The 20529-nt window shown below is 40.0% G+C and overlaps 1 pseudogene; it reads right to left on the reverse strand.

Annotated features, from left to right (window-relative positions):
* Positions 1–19269: 19269 nt before the first annotated feature.
* LOC110206003 (large ribosomal subunit protein eL8 pseudogene) lies at positions 19270–20078 on the reverse strand (annotated as a pseudogene).
* Positions 20079–20529: the final 451 nt, after the last annotated feature.

Raw genomic sequence — 20529 nt, forward strand, 5'->3', positions numbered from 1 at the left:
TGTTTCTGAAGTGTAGATTTCTGAGCACGTCCAGCCAAAAAATCTTCCAGAGTCACTCGTTCCCCCATTTAGTTTCCTTCCTTGGCCAGCCCTTCCTGCGTAACACCCTGCCTACCTCACCAAGTTAGGGCAGAGTATACGTGGTAAACCTTAAGCATGCTCTGTGTCAGCCAGTAATTCCTAGACACCGGACTAGGAAAGGAATAGGCTTGGGTAGCTGCAGGTGAGTGAATAAACCAGAATTTGAAAAGTACCTACTAAGCGCCAGGCAGTGTGTTGAATGCTAGGGATACAAAAGCTACCAGGAACCAGCTGAAGAGCAAGAACTCAGGGACAAACTAGCCCTACCCCCCCCATCTCTGACATTTCCTCCAAATAACTAATATAAAGAGGTCAGAGACCTTAGGGCAACAGCATAGCCAGGGCCAGGAGGCGACCCTTTGGCCAAGTACTGCATAAGAGTTGAGAAGAACTAAGTTTGAGAGCTGGGAAGCATGGAGATGGGAATAAGCATTTATTAAGCACCTACTGCATGCCAGGCATTCGACTAAGTGCTTTATAAATATTAACTCATGTGATCTTCACAACAACCCTGCAAGGTAGGTCCTATTATTATCCCCATTTTACAGTAGAAGGAACTGAGGCAGACAGAGATTAAGTGAGTTCTCAGGATCACACAGCTAATAAATGAACCCAGTTCTTCCTGACCCGAGGCCCAGCATTCTATACCCTGCACCATCTTGCTGCCACCTGACTCTCACATTAGCCATATGACCCTAGAAAACTCACTTCTCTGAGACTATTTCTCCTTCTAAAAGAATAGGGGCATTGTGGGAAAAGCACTTTTTAAGCTTTAACATGCTATAGAAATCTGAATAATTGCTACTTACCAATAACCCAAAAAACTGCCCCCCTCCACCCCGGGCTGCTTTGCTCACGCAGGGCCCTTTGAAAGCCTGCCAGACCCCAGGGTCCCGGGCAGTCTATCACACTGTTTAGGTCCCAAGTTTGCTCAATTAGCAGAAGGGAATGGGACGAACAGGGCATGGGGGGCTGAATGTTGGGCTGTTTGCTATAAAACAGCCAGACAGTCTTGGGAGCTGGAAGGGCTCTGAGGCCAAGGGGCTGGCCCGCCTTCCCAGCCGTATATCTCCAGGACGGGGACAGGCCTGAGACATCTGAGATAATAAAGACCTGGTTGTCTCATCTCCAGGGCTTCTCTCCCCTTTGGCCCAGAAGCTTTAGGCTGCTGGGGCAGGAGGTGCCGGGCGGGGGTGGGGGGGGAAGGGAAGGACACTTACTGCCCCTTTCACCTGGGAAATGGAATGGAATGGGAAAGCATTTATGTCTTGGCTACTACTCACCAAGCACAGTGCTAAGCTCTGAGAAAACAAATAGAAAATTCAAACAGCGTCTGTTCTCAACAAGCTCACGTTTTAATAAATAGAATTCATTTAAAAGGGAAGTCATCCTTAGGGTGCAGGAACAGAGCAGATGGCAGGGCCCACAGGGTGCCTTCGAGTACATCGACAGAAGAGATGATGACGTCGGGGGTCTGGTGGGCACAGTGGCAGGATGGCTAAGGCCCAGTAGTCCTTGGGCCCCAGTGGCAGGGCACTTGGTAAGGCTTGGTGGTCCTCTAACTTACCCAAAGGATCGCAGCTGTTAACTACAGGCTCAGGCTCACCGAAGGGGTGAGGACGGCCCATGTCCACCTTGCACGTGCCCACAGCCATTTGGAAGAAAATGACAATGATCAACTCCCGCACCTATGGAGGTATCTCCAAGGAGGTATTGTCTCTCTTCCACGCTTCATGATAATAGCAATTTACATTCACATGGTACTTTACATTTTTACTAAGTTTGTCTCATAATAATCTTCTGAGGGATCGAATGATAGAACTATCACGTCCCTCTTAAAGAAAAGGAAACAGGACCATGGTTGCAAAGTGACTTGTCCAAAGGTCAGAGCTCCAAGTACCCAAGAGTCCAGGGAAAGGGCTATATAATTCTCTACATATCATTACTATAAATTACCATAAATCATGTTCACAGTAGTAATCCCCAGCCAAGTATTTGGAGCTGTAACAGGGTAGAACAACGCGCAGAAGAGGAAAGGGAAAAGAATTCCTTTTTTTTCTGGGGCATTGTTTCATCCTGAAATGTCAGAGCTGGAAGGGCTTAGTGACCAACTCGTCCTCCAACACTCTTTTTTATAGACAAAGAAACTGAGGCCCGAAGAAGGGAAGTAACTTGCCCAAAGGCATGTGGCTGGACTAGTGTGTGGTGCAGCCAGTACCCGAATCCAGGTCTTGTGACACCCAGTTCATGTCTTCCATCACACCTTGCACCCTGAACATGAGGTGGGCTGATTCATCTGACTTCCCAGTCTTACGCTTCAGCATCACTGCAGGCCTACACTCAAATGTGATGGTCTTTCCTTCAGAAGGTAGAAAGCCACGCAGCACCTAACACAGGGGATAGACCTCTCCCTCTCGTCTAATGTTGAACCAGCTCTGAAGGCGATGGACAGAGGAAAAGGGAAACCTAGCTGTCTTTTTTGCTGTTAAATTGCCATCTAGTGGTTTTGTTCAGTCAATACAAGACTACTATAAGTCTGGCCAACAGGAGTGGGTAGATGTTTACTGAATGGAGTTTCTAAATATTTGCTGGAAATCCTCACCACCATTTTCTGCAAAGCTCAGAATTACAGAATTACTGAATGCTGTAGCTAGAAGAGACCTTAGCAATCATCCTGCACCTCGCGGAATGTTCCCCACACACCGGGAATTTTGTTAATTGATTGCTGAATTAATTCATTGCCCAGGCCAGTTTCTTCCATTTTTTGAGACCCAGAAAGGGAGAGTAACTTGCAAAGTGCAGGCATGTCTCTTTCCTACCACGAAAGGTCAATCTCAATCAATCAACACTTATTAAGCCCCTACTGTTCCAGCCAAATTGTCCTTTCTGCCCTCTATCACCAAAACCAACCACCACCCCCACCGGCACAGAACCCACAGTGCCTTATTGCTTGGTCTACATAACCTGCTTCTCCTTGCCTGCTGACTTCTCATCCATCTTTGAAAACCCAATTCAAATGCTACCTCCTCCAGAATCTCTTTCCGGGTTCTATAAGACTGATACTACCAAAAAAAAAATTCTTACCCCCATGAACTTTATAGTGCTTTTTTTGAAATTCCCTAATGCCATGTTGCATAATATAGCTGTTTCATGTCCTCTTGGTAAGGTCCAGGAGGGCCAGGTATTCATCATTTCTAAGCTTTATATCCTTCTGCCCTGAGCACAGTGTTCTACCCATCGTAAGGGATTAAATGTTCACTGTCAATGTCTATAAACTCTAAAAGTATTATGTAAATGCAAATTACACCTTTATCTGAAAATCTCAGGGTCCATAGAGTCATTAAAAAAAACAACAACAATTCTGCTGATGTGGTCAAAATATTTACTGTATGCCCCTGGTAAGTCATTTCAGTTTTGGGTTTCCTCATCTGTAAAAGTAGAATACTGATAATATCCAAATAAATGATGGGTTATTGTTGTATTGTTATTTTATTAATACTGTAAAGTCGATGCTTTGTAAACCTTAGAACTCTACAGAAATGTGAGCAATTGCTATTCAGTCTGTTCAGTCCTTAATCATCCTCAGCCTGGCACTGGTCCCTACCCATCTATGTTGGGACTGGCCCCCAAAGTGGGTAAACTGCTAACTCATGCACACTCCTGAAGAATAGCAGACTTACTAGCACACCCACTGAACAGCATAACTGCCTTTCTACCCATATTTTTGAGACTCAAAATCCACTTAGCATCCTGGAAAGAAGCAGAGAACCTTTACCCAGAACACGAAAAGTACAGATTTGTAAAGGATCTTAGAACACAGAAAGTCAGAACATGGAATATGAGAGACAGAAGACAGATATCTTCTAGAGAAGATATCTATGGATAGATAAATCTAGTGTAACTCCCCGTTTTGAAAGATAAGAAAACTAAGATCCCAAGACAAATGTTTGAGGCAGTCAGAACTAGAAGGCAGGTTGCCTAAATCTCTTGTCCATGCTTTTTTCAGGAAGCCATAATGCCTTCCTTATTCTTTCCTTCTTACTAAAACATACATTTGCCTTTCTCCTGTCTGACCTGTCACATAAGGAATATCAGTTCCTCACCTAGCTCTGGCAATCCACAGCCATTACTTCAATCAAAACCCTGGGTCCAGGCTTAGCCAATGGACTTCCCTGACTTCCCATCCTACCATCCTTCAAGATATCAAGGCCTACTGCCCGACAGCAACACACCAAAGAACATGCCCTTTGAGGGCATAATAATGCCTCAGCTTTGGAACTCTGCCCTAGGTATAAGCACTCCCAATAGGCGAGAGAATGAAAATTCACCTCAACTCACTTTATCTAGCTAGAAGATGTTTCATCCTCTGGTTGGCCATGCAACCAGGACACAGTAGGCTGGACATACCCAGCATTTTGTCATCTACCTAGTCACCACAGTACATATAACAGCCCACCCTATTTTCCATCTCTCATTTTTGGAACCATTATTATTAATCAAGTATGGACTACCATTGATACTGGAAAGGTCATGAAAATCTACTGCCCTATAGGATGCATTCACAATCCCGGAGATGTTCAAGATCAAAACTGTCTTCCCTGGCCACTCTTCTCTACACTACTTCTTTCTATCATGCAAGTTCCCTAGAGGGCAGGGGTGGTCTTGCTTCTGTATTTGCATTCCTGGCACTCAATGGAGCCTGGCATGAAGAAGATAATCAATAAATGCTCATTGACTTTTTAATCCCACCCCATTTTGATAAGTCCCTGTAATTCAAGACTCCCCAGAATTTGGGTCTTGGCAACCAACCAATGGTCTATAAAAGGCAGCATATTCTGACTGGCACTGTCCTGTCCTCAGCCTGATGAACTGTAAAACATAGAACTGTTAGTCCTTTCTGGCAGTTTTTAGCCAGTCAAATATTTAGAAATAATTAATTCCGAAGCAAACCTGTAAATAAGTGTAGTTAATCATCCTTTGGATGGGATAATATGAGAAGCCCATCATGTTTATTTGGTTTGATAACCAGAGCAAGGAATAAAATCACCACTCCACGGGAAACAGAAAAGCACAGAAGATATCAGTAAGCCCACAAATAGGGTGGAAGACTGAGGAAAACGGTTCAGAAATATAGGACTATAATAACTTGGAAAAAATGGACAGAAGTCATCAGCTGTCAGTAGAAACATCTGAAAAATAAGTATATGAAATGCAAAAAAAAAAAAATGGCACAAACCAAAAGGCAGCAGAGTGTACTAGGAAGGGACAGGACTGAGTCAGTAAGTCGGTCAGTCGATAAGCATTTATTAAGCACCTACTGCATGCTAGGCACTAGACTAAATACTGAGGATACAAAGAAAGGCAAAGACAATTCCCTGCTGCCAGGGAGCTCACAGGCTAATAAGGGAGACAACATGCAAACAACTACATACAAATAAGCTACAGACAAGATAAAGTGGAAATGATCAACAGAGGGAGGCGCTAGAATTAAGGGAGACTGGAAAGGCTTTCATGTAGAAGGTGGGATTTTGGCTGAGACTTGAAGAACGCCTGGGAAACCAGGAGGCGAGATGAAGAAGGAGGGAATTTCAGGCACGGGTGGCAACCAGAGAAAATGCCTGGAGTTGGAAGATGGAGCGTCTTATGTGAGAAACAGCAAGAAGGCTAGTGGGGTTAGCTAGGGGGCACAGTGGATAGAGCGCTGAGCCTGGAGTCAGGAAGACCTGAGTTCAAATTCGGCCTCAGACACTTACTAGCTGTGGAACCTTGAGCAAGTCACTTCACCCTGTTTGCCTCAGTTTCCTCATTTAGAAAATGAGCTGGAGAAGGACATGGCAAACCACTCCAGTATCTCTGCCAAGAAAACCCCCAATGGGGTCAGACACAACTGAAATGACCAAACAACAAGAGGTTATTATCACTGGATTGCAGAGTGTGTAGGGGTGAGAAAGGCATAAGATGACTAGAAGGGGGGGAAGGGGGACATGTCATGAAGCCAAACAGTGGATTTTATACACGATCACAGACGTGACAGGGAGCCACTGGAATTTACCGAGTAGACCTGCGCCTTAGGAAGATCACTCTGAAAGCTGAGTGGAGAAGGGACTGGAACGGAGACGTTGAGACAGGGAGGCCAACAAACAAACCACTGCACTGATCCAGCCTGAGATGATGACAATGGCCCATGCCATAACTGTGACAATATCAGAGGAAAGGGAACCTATTCTAGACATGTTGAAAACATAAAACCTGTGCTATAAGAAATGAGGAGCAGACAGACTTCAGAAAACCTGGTAAGACTTGTATGGTCTGACGCTGAGTGAAGTGAGCAGAACCAGGAGCACACTGTACACAGTAACAGCCATGCTGTGCGATGACTAATATTAGACTTAACCCTTCCCAGCAATACAAGGATCTAAGACGTCTCCAAAGGCCTCATGATGGAAAATGCTGTCCACATCCAGAGAAAGAACAATGGAGTTCGAACGCAGATTGAAGCAGACTATTGGCTATTTTTTTCTTCTGTTGGGTTTGGTTTCCTCTTTCTGGTGATTCCTCCTATTGGTTCTAATTCTTCCTTACAACATCACTAATGTGAAAATGTTTGATAGGAATGTATATGTACAGCCTATATCAGATTATGTGCCATCTTGGGGAGGGTGATAGGGAAGGAGGGGGAGAAAAATTTAAAACTCAAAAGCTTATGGAAGTGATTGTTGATAAATCAAAATAAATTAATTTTTAAAAATCAGAAAAGAAAAAAAGAAACAGTAAAATTGACGGGCCTAGAAAACAAATTGGATAATGAGGGGAGAGGGGTGCAGAGTGAGACAGTGAAGAAGTGAGGGGTCTAGGATGCCTATGTTGTGAGCCTGGGGGACTGTGAGGGTGGTGGTACCCTCAACAAGAGGAGGAGAGAGTGTAAGGGAAAAGATAATGAGCTCAATTCAGAAAGTATTATGCTGTCTATAGGTCAACCGGTTTGAAAATTCCAGCTGGCAGCTAGAGTGCACCAGTTTCCTCTATCAAAAAGGGGAATTTCTGCAATGCTTCTTTCATTGTAGGAAACTGCAAATAAGCAAGACTTAAATCTTGAGAAGAAGGAACTCAATCAGAAAAGTTTATGGCTGGCAGGGACATTAAAAGTCATCTGGTCCAACACCCTCACCAAGAGATGAATCCACTCTACAACATCCTTCACAAGGACCACTGTCAGATCACTATATGTCATAACAGCTTTGAAAACAACTCAATTAACATCCACATCGGGCCGTGGTATTACTCGTCCCCCTGCAATACCTCCAGACCATCCAGGGGGACATCAATCATTTCATTTCTGAAACTCCCACCCTGAGGCCTATGGTGAGCAGATTACTAAGTGCTGCCTGTGGTCCACTCTAACTAGTTGGTCCTAACCATGCTTCATATACCCTATCTTACCTGACATAATGCATATATCCCACCCCATCACAGTTCTGGAACCATGATCAAATGACTCTTGGAACTGCTACTGGGAAGTATATACCAGTGTACTCCCTCACAGCTCCAATCAGCGTCTCTCTAATTTTCTAAATTAAATTTTATTTTATTTTCAGAATCACATTCTCTCCTTACTATGTCCACCCACAACCTATTGAGAAAGCAAGAAAAACAAAACCCTTGTTGCAAACACAGTCAAGCAAAACAAATTCCCACATTGTTTACATACCAAAAAAAGACTTGATCACATAACCTCTTTATCAGGTGACGGGGACCATGTTTCATCTTGAGTCCTCTGGAATAGCTGTGGCACAGTGGATAGAGAACTGGACCTGGAGTCAGGAAAACTCATTTCCCTGTGTTCAAATCCAGCCTCAGAAACTTACTAGCTGGGTGACCCTGAGCAAGTCAATTTATGCTGTTCGCTTCACTCTCCTCATATGGAAAAGGAGTTGGACCACTGGTTCTGGAAAATGAGCAAACAACTCCAGGATCTTTGCCACGAAAACCCCAAATGGGGGTCACACAACTGAAAAATGACTAAACATTGTGGTGAACAGAGTTCTTACATCTTTCCAAGGTGTTTGCTTTTACCATATTGGTGTCATTGTATAAATTGCTGTCCTGGTTCTGATCACTTCATTCTGCATCGATCCATACAAGTCTTCTTAAGTCTCTCTGAAACAATCCTAATCATCATTTCTTACAACGTAATGGAATTCCATTACATCCACATCCATCACTTTATATCCATCCATCACATCACGATTTATTCAGTCATGGGTATCTCTTCAGTTTCTGAATTTTTTATTTAGAGTTGCTATATAGTTATACATGTGGGAATTTTTTCTTAATCACTGATCTTTTGGGGGTATAGATCTACCAGTGTTATCTCTGAGTCCAAGGGTATGCACCATTCAATAGCTTTGGGGGCATAGTTCCAAACTGTTTTCCAGAATGAATTTATCATTCCAAAGGTTTATCAACATTGCATTAATATTCCAGTGTTGTTAGAGTTCCTCCAGCATCTATGATTTCTTCCCTTCAAAACTATGCCAATCTTATGGGAGGTAGAATTTAACTCTTTTCATTTGTATCACTCCGTTAGTGTTCAGGACAATTTTTATTTGCTATTTGATAGCTTAGATTTCTTTCTGAGAAATACATATCCATATTCTCTGACCATCTGTCAATTGGGGAATGATTCTTATAAATCTGAAATCAATTTCCTATATAATCTGAGAGATGACACCACTGTTGGAGAAATTTCCTGATTTCCCCCCACATCTATCTACTTCTCTTAGAAATTTTATCTGCATCAGTTTGGTTTATGCAAATACTTTTTAATTTTATGTAATCAAAATTATCCATTTTCTCTTCTGTGATCCTCTCTAGTCCATTTGGTCATGAAATTATCTGCTATCCATACACTAGGCAGGGAATTTCCTCCTTCCTCCTCTAATTTGTTGATGATGTCATGCTGTCTACATTATGTACCCAGTTGGCGCTTTTTTTGTTACACATTGTGAGATGTTGGCATATAACTACTTTCTACCAGACTGTGTTCCACATTTTCCAGTGGTTTTTGTTGAATACACAGTCCTTTCATCAGTAAAGAGCTGGAATTTTAAGTTTATCACACACTAAGCTACTGTACTCAATTTGCTTCCATACATTGTACCTAATATATTCTATCAGTCAATCTCTTTCTTATGTAACTAGTACCAAATTGTCTTGATGATTATTACTTTATAATATAATTTGGTACTAGGTCACTTCCTTCCCACTTTTTTCATAAGTTCCTTGATATTCTTGATCTTTCTTTCCTCCAAGTGAATTTCATATTTTTTAGCTGCATAAAATAATTTTTTTGTAGTTTGATAGGCATGGCCTGTATAAGCTAATTAATTTAGGTAGAATTGTCATCTTATATTGCCTAAGCCTACCCAAGAGTAATGAATATTCCTCCAATTACTTAGATGTCCATTTGTGTAAAAAAAATGTTTTATGATTGTTTTCAGTTATTGTGCCTTAGAAAGTAGAATTTCAAATAGTTTATACTTTTCTATCTCTTCCTGGATTTCGTCAGTAACATACAGAAATGTTGGCAATTCGTGTGGCTTTTCTATCCTGCAACTTTATTGAGTTGCTAATTGATTCCATTAATTCTTTAGTTGACACCTGGCAGTTCTCTATTTAAAGCATCATAACATCAGCAAAAAGTGATTGTTTCTTACTTGCCTATGTATATTCCCTCAATTTCTTTTTCTTCTCTTACTACCATAGCTAGCATTTTTAGCACTATATTGAATTGTAGTGGTGACAATGGATATCCTTGCTTTACCACTTTATTTGAAAGGCCTCAAATTTATTGTTATTGAAGATAATGCTACCTCTTGATTTTTAATACTTAGTACTTACCACATTATGCAAAGATCCACTCATTCCTGTTTTTTTCTGACAGTGTTTACAACAAGAATGGGTGTTGTCTAGCTAGTTCACGGTTTTTAAAAATTCAATTTGATTTTCAGTTTCAGATTTTCACCCTATCTTGCACTCCCCCACTCATTGAGAAGGCAAGAAAAACAAAATATATTACAAGTATGTGTGGTCAAGCAGAACTAATTCCCACATTAGCCATGATCACGGAAGAGATAAAAGAAAAGGAAAGCATGCTTCAATTTGTACTCCGAGCCCATCACCTTTATTTCTGGAAGTGGATAGCATGTTTCATTATGAATCCTGTGGAAAATGTAGCTAGTCATTGTGTTAACTGAAATTCCTAAATCTTACAAGATGTTTATTTTTACAATATTGCTGTCATTGTATATATTGTGCTCCTGGTTCTACTCATTTCATCAGTTCATACAAGTCTTCCTAGGTTTTCCTGAAACCATTCCCTTCATCATTTCTTATAACACAATAGTATTCTATCATCTTTATAGGTCATAACTGTTTCAGCCATTCTCCAATTGATGGGCACCCCTTCAGCTTCCAATTCTTTGCTACCACAAAAGGGAATACTATGCATATTTTTGCACCTATAGATCCTATTCCTCTTTGATCTTTTTGGAGTTTAGACTTAATAGCAATTATGACTGGGTCAAAGGGTATATACACAGTGTAGCAGTTTTTTTGAGCATAGTTCCAAATTGCTTTCTAGAATGCCTGGACCATTCTAGAATCCACCAATAGTACCTTAAATGTACCTGTTCTCCCAACAGACCCTCTAAGATTTTAACATTTTCCTTTTTTTGTAAACTTACCCATCTCAAGAGCGAGTTGTATTAATTTACATTTAATTGATTTAGAGCATTTTTACATATAGCTATTGAAAGCCTGAATTTCTTCCTGAAATATATTCATATCCTTTGCCATTTATCAACTGAGTAATGGCTTTTTCTTCTAAATGACTAAATTCACTACCTTAGAAACAATACTTTTATCAGAGGAAATTTGCTGCAAAGCTTTTTTTTTTTACTCTCCAACTTTGAACTTCTAATTTTAGCTGCATTGTTTATACAAAAATTTTTATTTTATATAATCAAAATCATTCACTTTACCTCCTGTCAATCTATTTCTTATTTTGTCATGCATTTTTCCACCATCAGTAGATGCTTACACATACTTTCTTCCATGCTCCTCTAATTTCCTTATGATATCATTCTTTATGTATGTAAGACGCACCCATTTGGAATTTGTCTTAGACAGTGTGAGATATTGGTCTATAACTAGTTTCTACTAGAATGCTTTCCAGTCTTCCCAACAGTTTCTGTTGAGGGATCTTTGGGCTTATCAAAGATTAGGTTAGTGTGCTCATTTGCTTTTGTACATTGTGTGTCTAATCTATTCCACTGACCAATCTATTACTTAACCAGTAATGAACTATTTTATTAGCTTTGTAATACAGTGAAACGTGGTACTATTAAGCCCCTCCCTCTCATTTTTTTCATTTGTTCCCTTGATATACTCGACTTCCTGTTCCTTCAAATTTTATTTTTTCTAGCTCTATAACTATTTGTTAGTTTGGTTAATATGGCACTGAATAGTCATTTTGTTATATTGGCTAGGTCTATCCATAAGCAATATTTCTCAATTCAATTAGATCTGATTATTTTTGTATAACTGTGTTCATAGTTTCTTGTCTCAGCAGGTAGAAAGTATTGTCTATAATTATTTTAAATGAAATTTGTCTACCTCTTCCTGCTGCATTTTGTTGGTAATATACAGAAATGCTGATGCTTTGTATAGGTTTATTTTATATCTGGCAATTCTGCTGAAGTTGTTAATTGTTTCAATTCGTTTTTCAGTTGATTCTCTAAGGTTCTTTAAGTAAACCATATCCAGCAAAAAGTAATAGCATTGTTTCCCCTTTGTTCATACTTAATCCTTCAGTTTCTGATTTTTAGTATAATATTGTACTAGAAACATTTCTAGTAAAATATTAAATAGTAATGGTTTTAATAGATATCCTCCCTTCATTTCTCAAAAGGCTTCTAGCTTATTTCCATCATAGATGATGGTTCTTGCTTTCAATTGGATGCTACTGATTTTAAGGAAATCTGTTCATTCCTATGCCTTTTAGTATGGGAGGTGGGGTGGGGTGGGGTGGTGAATGGAGGCAATCTGGGTTAAGTAACTTGCCCAGGGTCACACAGCTAGTAAAAGTCTGAGACCAGGTTTTAAATTGGGTCCTCCTGACTACAGGACCAGTGCTATTCACTGCGCCACCTACCTGTTCCACCTTCTAGTATTTTTCATAGGAATGTTGAATTCTCTCAAAAGCCTTTTCTGTGTCTACTAAAGTAATCATGTGTTGTGTTACTAATACTGTCAATTATCTTTATGCTTTTCTTAATCTTGAAATTATAATCTTTGTGATAATCTCGTCAATATTGAAAATTTTGTTCAATATTCATTAGGGGTATTGGTCTATAATTTTTTCTTGACTCCCTATGCTTTAGGTATCAATACTGTATTTCTGTCATAGGAGGAATTTGGTGGGACCTGTTCTTTACCTTTTTATTGTATTGGAATTATTTAAAAGTCTGATAGCATCCTTTTATAAATCCATCTGGTCCTGATTTTTTTCCCCCTTTGGTAACTCACTGATAGCTTATTCAATTTTTTTCTAAAGAAAGGTTAAGTATTTTCTGTCCTGTTAACCTGAGAAATTTATATTTTTGCAAATATTAATCCACATTAGTCAGTTTTATAGGCAAATAAATGTGGGCAAAATATCTCCTAATAACTGCTTTTATTTTTCATTGGTTGTAGTTCACAATTAATTTTAGTTTAAATGTTAAATTCAACCTAGCAGGAACTATTAAAAAGATTCAAGGCTGCATTTAATGAGTCAAAATTCAATTAATCTGACTTGTGTCATCAGTCTATATTTGCCCATTACTTCAAGTATTGGAATTAGTTGTTCCTTAAGCCTTTGATGAATTCACATAGAAATCCATCTAGTGTTTGGGCTTTTTCTTTGCTAGTTCATTTATGGTTTACTCAGTTTCTTTTTCTAAGATTGGCTTAAGTCCTCTATTCCTGTTCTATTAACCCAGACATTTTGTTTTTATAAATATTGAACTGTTTCATTTGGATTTTCAATTTTACTGGCACATAATAGAGTGAAAAAGTTCACAATTTATTTCTTAATTGGTTCTGAATTTACTTGTGATTCTTTAAAACTGATTATTTGGCTGTTTTTGAATCAAACTAGATAATGCTTTATCACTTCTTCTCCCCCATCCCCCCCAAAAAAATCTATCCCCAGTCCTAGTAATTTAATGGCTTTTTATTAATATCATCTTTGATTTTCAAGATTCCTATTTTGTTATTTGAGGGTAGAGGTTAATTTAGTGGTTTTCTAGTTGTATTCCCAACCTGCTGTTTTTTTGGTGGTTGTTTATTTTTTTGCTTTTTGGTGAGGTAATTGGGGTAAAATGACTTTAACCAGGGTCACACACAGCTAATAAGCGTTGTAAGGCCGAATTTGAACTCAAGTCCTCTTGACTCCAAGGCCAGAGCTCTATCCATTGCACCACCTATGCCCCTTGGACTTCTTTCTCTTATTGGTAGATTTAGATATACATTTTCCAAAATCTTGGCATATTCTCAATCTTTTCATTATCTTTAAAGAAATTACTGATTTGTTCTTTGGCCTACTCATTCCTTAGGATTAAATTAGTCCCAAATTATTTCACTTTTTGCTTCAATAGCCCACTAGTAAATGTAATTTTTAAAGCTGTATTTAAGTGTTTTATGTACTTAATATTGCTGCTTTTCTATATTTGTGAGTTTTTATGCCCTAATATATGATCAATTTTTGTGAAGGATGAGACATAGATAGATATATATATATATAAAATATATGTATGTATGTATATATATGTCCCTTTTCATTTGTTTGTTTTGGGGGTTTTTTTAGGCTATTAGGGTTAGGCGACTTGCCCAAGGTCACACACCTAGTAAGTGTCAAGTGTTTGGTCTGAGGCCGAATTTGAACTCAGGTCCTCCTGACTTCAGAGCCGGCACTCTATCCACTGTGACACCTAGCTGCCCTGTATGTCCCTTTTTACTCCCATTAATTTCTAGGTATGGGGGCAACTAGGTGGCACAGTGGATAGAGCACCGGCCCTGAAGTCAGGAGGACCTGAGTTCAAATTCAGCCTCAGACCAAACACTTGTCACTTGCTAGTTGTGTGACCCTGGGCAAGTCACTTACCCCCAATTGCCTAAAAAAACAAAAATCAAATCAAATCCTAGTCAGGTTTTTAATTTTTTAAATTAGATTTATCTAGGTCTAAGGGATAAACCAACATCCCCAACTATTATGGTTTTACTGGGTTTTTTTCTCCTTATAAAACTCAACTTTTTCTTTAAGAATTTAGATGTGGCTCAGATTCTTAAAATCTGGCCCACTTGAGAGTTTGCCCAATACGGCAGACCTTTAATAAACCTTGTCTTTGGCAGAAAGAAGGCTTGGGTCAAATTCTTTTGGGCAGACTTGCATGTTGTGATTTTGGGGTCCTAGCACCCCTAAACCTCGACATTTTGGTGGCCTGTACGGGTAAATTGCCTAACCCCAAGTTCTTCTCCAGCCTCCCCCCTTCTTTCTTGCCCTGCAATTGGGGTCACTCTCCAAGCACCTAGGAAGGCTTGGATGTTATGAGGCTGTCTAGCACTAGGCCTAAAGCTCTCAGGCTCTCGGTCCACTGGTTCAGTTCAAGGCCATGGACCTGGGTACACCTTCCACAGCATAGAAGACAAGGACAACACACTATCTGGAAGCATATGCCCAATTCTGTCAATTCCCTCAGCACTGGGGAATTGGGAAAACTGCAGGAGCTTTTTGGTTCCCTGAGGCTTACTTACTCCCGTCCCTCTATATCCCCGCATCCTCCTTCATGGAGGTTACAGGTGTGAGAGATACTCTCTCAGAAGTGAAGCCTCCTCAAAGGGTCAATAGTTCTTGTTAATAGTTCTTGATTCTTGCTTTCAAAACCCTCCCCGGCTCAGACCGTTTTTAAGCACTTAGCAGAAGGAATAGCCCTGCCCCCAACCTAAACTGCTTGCCCTTGCAAAACTTCCCGTCTTTTCTTGTCTCTGGGCAAACTTGTGTCTCCGTGAATAGATTGTGCCCCCTGAAAGCCCAGCCAATGGGATTGGGGTAGGGGGGTTAGGGAGGAGGACCTCGTGTTAGGATATAAATAAGCTTTCCTTTCTGTAATGAATTCCTACGCTCCTGGCCAGCAATGGTGACTAGGACCGGTACCCTTTCTCATGAGAAAACAATAAACTCCTTTCAAGGTATCTAAGTCTCTGTTTTAATTTTGAATAAGTGGTCTCTGTCCCACATACAGGGAAAAGTTAAAACAGATAAAACCATCCTGGCAGATTCTGGAGGTTTTGTGATTGATCATTAAGGAGTTCTGAAATACCTCCTTACAACCCTGGTCACTCTCTTCTCCCACTCCCTTCCCTTGAGTCAAGAGAGCATCTGTTAATCCCTCTCCTCCTGTTTCACTCTCCTCCCCCACCTTTGAATTCGCCCTCCCCTACCTAGTGAAAGGAAGGGGAGGGGACAGCAGCTACAGCGTAAACCCCACTGGCATGGGCCTTGGGACAACCTTTGCTTGGAAGCATCACATAGGTTCAGCATATCTGCTCAAGGTAAAGAAGCCAGCCTCTGAACTTGAGTAAGCACACTCTTTTAAAGCTGTAATTTTAACTGTTAATGATGAGATGTTGATTCTCTGTGTAAAGTAATTTGGAAATTCATTTTAACAAAATTTAAGTCACCTGGTTGATAATGGGTTTGTTTCAAGTTTCCAATTGGTGAACTTTTTGTCTCAGTTATGTCAAGCAAGTTTTATAATTTGGTTAAACAGCTAAAATAATTTGGTTGTTGGTTGTTTTAATGTGTAAACTTGCCAAAAAGCTTGTTTGGGTTTTGTCTTGCTGAGAATTTGCAAGTATTATATAGAAATAATCTCTAAAATTGTAAAATTGACTTTTTATACCAGGACAAATTTAAATGAGATGTAAATCCTGGAAAAGGTGTTCCTAAGCTGTGACTAGTGAAACTTGCTGTTTGAGGTAAAAGCTCATAAGATTTTGAGTTGTCTGATGGATCATAATAATCAATAATCCACCATCTGGGAGAAATGCCACAAGCTACTCAGAGAATGTTATAGTGGCAGGAAATCAGCACCAGGAAAGGCTGAGACCAATTTTAGCCTCAGTCTAAGATGGGATCCTCCTGGCTCAGTTTCCCCATTATGTTCCACTGAAAAGGAATGTTACCCACCTGGCTCTTCCTCAGTATGGCTATGAGGTGGATTTGATACTGCATTGTTGGAAAACTGAATTATCCAAATCCAAACAAAGATAAGGATGTTTTATCCTGTCATATCTGGGCCCTGCAGTCTTTTCTGTCAGATTTGTGTCTTCCAGACTACAGGCCATTCACCTACGGTTGGTAGCGAACATCGAGTACCAGCCAATGTCCCCACATCGCTCCCTGGATGCAGCCTGTGCTCAGTCCCAGTCAACCTCCTCTTTGGAACCTTCTTGAGGCAGAGACAGCTCTACTCCCCTTGCCAGCAGGAAGCAGTTTCAGAAGCCAAGACCTGTACCCCTTACCCCAAAAGAATTTGGGTCCCATTTGAGGGGGGAATGATGATGATCTGGACCCCAAAAAAAGAAAAACCCTGGACTTTCCCACATGGCCAAATCTCTGGTGTTCGCCTGAGGCTATAATCCCATCAACTGACCTTTCATTGTAGCTATGCCCAAACTCCCCATTCTGTTACCCTTAACCTAGCCTTCCATTGTTTTGCCTCCCTATGGCCTCTGGCCACTTCCCACCCTTAATCTTCGCCAGGCTCCATTCTCCCTTGGCCATGTGTCCAGGTCCCTGGCATTCTATTACTTCACAGTCCCCCCTCAGACTACATGGCCACTCCTAAATCCCTCCCACGGTTTTTCTGTATATAAGGTCCATCTTTGTCTCCATTAAGCTGCTCAGATTCTTAAGAGTCTGCCCAATATGATGAATGTTCTAATAAACCTTGTCTTTGGCTGGAAAAAAAAATTAGATGCTATGTGTATATGAGTCAAAATCGTGGAAGTGATTCAAGGCTGGGCATAACCAGCGATCTGATATGGAGGGTGAACAAGGAGGTGGTACATTGGTGAGTGATGTCAAGATCAAAGGTATGACCACTTTTGTGTGTGACTGAGGCAGGGTGGAAGAACAGCTCGTGGGAGATTCACAGGTTGAGGAACTGAATGGTGGTATCTGAGGGAGAATCAAGATGTATGTTGAAGTCTCTTAGTGAAAGCAGGATTTGAGGAAGACAGAAAAAGTGCAAGACAGGTACCAAACTCATTGAGGAAGGAAAGGGAATGACCTAGGCTCTGTAGATAACAGCTACTTCTAGCTCTGGAATCTGAATTCTGACATTTCAATGGTAGAGTCTTTGATTATCTATTTGGATTTCTATTGTTATCTATGGATTATTTTGATCAATATTTCACGCACTGTTTCTAATATTTCTATACAATTTTCTTTTATGATTTTCTACTGTAGTAATCAGGCATTTTAGTTTATTGCGACTTTGTAGACCTGAGACTTCAATTATCTTTCTAATCCTGTCTTCAAGGTTATTTTGTTTTGACTTGAAGAAACTCGTGTATAACTTTAAAAAAAAAATTTAGATACTATGTCAATTAGAACATATGTTTAGTATTCATAATAATCCATTGTCTATGGTTCAGCCATTTCTAGTCGTGTCCAACTATTCATGACCCCACTTAGGATTTTCATGGCAAAGATACTGAAGTGGTTTGCCATCTCTTTCTCCAGTTCATTTTACAGATGAAGAAACTGAGGCAAATAGGATTAAAATGACTTGCCCAGGGTCACACAGCTAGTATCTGAGGCCAAATCTGAACTCAGGAAGACAAGTCTTCTTAACTAGGCCCAGCATTCTTATCTACATCACCTAAGTTGCCAATTCGGTTATTTTTCTCATTTAGCTATGCCTCTTTTTGTTATTGCTTTGTCTGAGGTCAAGATTGCTACCTTTGATAATTCAACTGAAGTATGAGATTTTACTCTACTCTATTACTTTAAATCTGTAGGCATCTGTTTCACATCACTTATAAATAACACATTATTAGACTCGACTTTCTTAATGAATTTCCTATCCTAAAGTTTTGAGTGAATTACCACATCCAAGATTACATTTATCTATTTCCTTCCAACTTGTCTTCCAATATTCCATTTATTTCCCGCCTCCTCTTTAACCTTGTTTTACTTAAAATTAATCATTCCCCTTAATCTGCCCCCTCTCTTACTTCCCCTTCTCCTCTTTCCATTTCCTTGATGAGTGCAATGTACGCCTGTATCCAACTTTACAAGTATCCTTTCCTTCTTTGACCAGTTCAGATCAGAGGCTCAGATATCACTGCCTCCTTTTTTGGGAGACTCCTACTTGAGCATGCCAATCACATGAGACAATTTTCCGCATCTTTTCCCTCCCTTCTGCCCCTACCCTTCCAAGGTATATATTATTCATCTTAATTTCCTTTCTTCTTTTAAGGTCATCAAAATATAATAGCATCACTACTAAGCTCTCTATTAACTCTCCTGATACCACACTAAACAGAGTTTGAGAGGATATGTATCATCTTCCCCCATTTTAGAACATAGTTTGCCTTTTCTAAATCCTTATGACTGCTCTCCTATGGTCACCATTTCCTCTTGAATCCTATGTAGGTATTCCTCAACTTTGACTTTTTCATTAAAGATCTTTTTTTTTTGTCCTGTAGGATTATACTGCTTTGCTGGGTAAATTTTTCTTGGTTGTAAATCAAGAGTTTTTGCCATCTGTAATACTGTATTCCAATTTCTCCATTACTTTACTAGCGGTTGCTAAATAATGTGTGATCCTGACTGTAGCACTTATTTGAATTTTCTAGTTGCTTACAGTATTTTTTCTTTGACCTAGAAGTTTTTAGTGTGCAGTTTCTTTTAGGTGGTGCCTGGTGGATTCTTTCTTTTTCTACTTTACTCCATAGGTCTAAGATCAGAACAATTTTTATATTTCTGGAAATGTAATATCCAGGCTACTTTTTTGGTCATGGGTTTTGGGCAGTCTAATGATTCTTTTTTTTTTATTTTGTTTAAATTTTTATTTTTACATAGGAAAAAATCAAATATACATTTAACCCAATTTGGTTGCAAGTTCTTTAGCTTCTGCCTTTTCCAGCTTGGCAATACGAGCCACTGATTTTGGACCCAGAACACTGCCACCCCAGTGACGACGGATCTCATCATATCTGTCGTTGTAATTGGTTTTGATGGCTTCTATCAGCTTAGCCAGGGCTCCCTTATCTTCAGGGTTAACCTGTGTGAAGGCAATGCTTGTGCATGTGTTTCTGTGAACCAAGCCACCCAGTCTGGCTTTACCCTTGATAATACAGTAAGGAACCCCCATTTTTTGGCACAAGGCAGGTAGGAAGACCACTAGCTCAATGGGGTCCATCTCATGTGCAATCACTACCAACTGTGCTTTCTTGTTTTCTACCAGGGAGGTCAGGTGGTCTCTTTGTGGGGACATCTTCTTTGCCAGCAGCCTTTGCTTCTTCTCTTGCTTTGTCTCGGGTCTGTACTTGAGAGCCAGTTTAAGCAGCTGAGTAGCTGTCTGACGATCCAAAGCCTGGGTGAGCTGATTAGTTGCTGGTGGCACTTTCAAGCGCTTATAAAGGATAGACCTTTGACACTGCAGTCTGATGTACTGAGGCCATTTGACAAATCGAGTAAGGTCCCTTTTGGGCTGGATGTCCTGACCAATGCCAAAGTTCTTCGGCCGCTTCTCAAACAAAGGATTGACCACTTTCTTGGCCTCCTGCTTCTTTACTACAGCAGGGGCCGGAGCCACCTTCTTCCCTCTGGCATCTTGGCCGGCTGAACGAGAAAGCAGTCTAATGATTCTTAAATGGTATTTTCAAGGTTACTTATTTTGCTATATCTTACTTTTTTAAAAAAATCTTTCTAATTTATTTCTTGTCTTGTGGAGTCATTTGTTTCTAGCTGGCCAATTGTAATTTTGAATAAGGTTTTTTTCCCCTTTGTATAAGGTTCTGTTATCTCTTGTGCTATGTTCTTTCCAATTCCTTATTTCATAACTTTCATTTCTTCTGCCTTTTTGTCGTAAATTGTTCTAGCACTCTTGGATTTTAAAATCATTTTTAGTTCTTTTTTAAACTTTTGCTTTAACCCATCCAGGAATTCTGGTTGAATTTGTGAGCAAACTGTGCTTTTCTTTAAAGTTTTGTTCATAGATATTTTTGAGTCAGTCTTTTCATCTGGGTTTTTGTCGATCTTCTGGATCACTATAACTTTATGGTGCTATTCTTTTCTTGTTTGCTCATTCCAACAGTCTTACTGACTTTGTA

Source organism: Phascolarctos cinereus, unplaced genomic scaffold, assembly GCF_003287225.1.
Source record: "Phascolarctos cinereus isolate Bilbo 61053 unplaced genomic scaffold, phaCin_HiC Scaffold_726;HRSCAF=1367, whole genome shotgun sequence".
NCBI lineage: Eukaryota > Metazoa > Chordata > Mammalia > Diprotodontia > Phascolarctidae > Phascolarctos > Phascolarctos cinereus.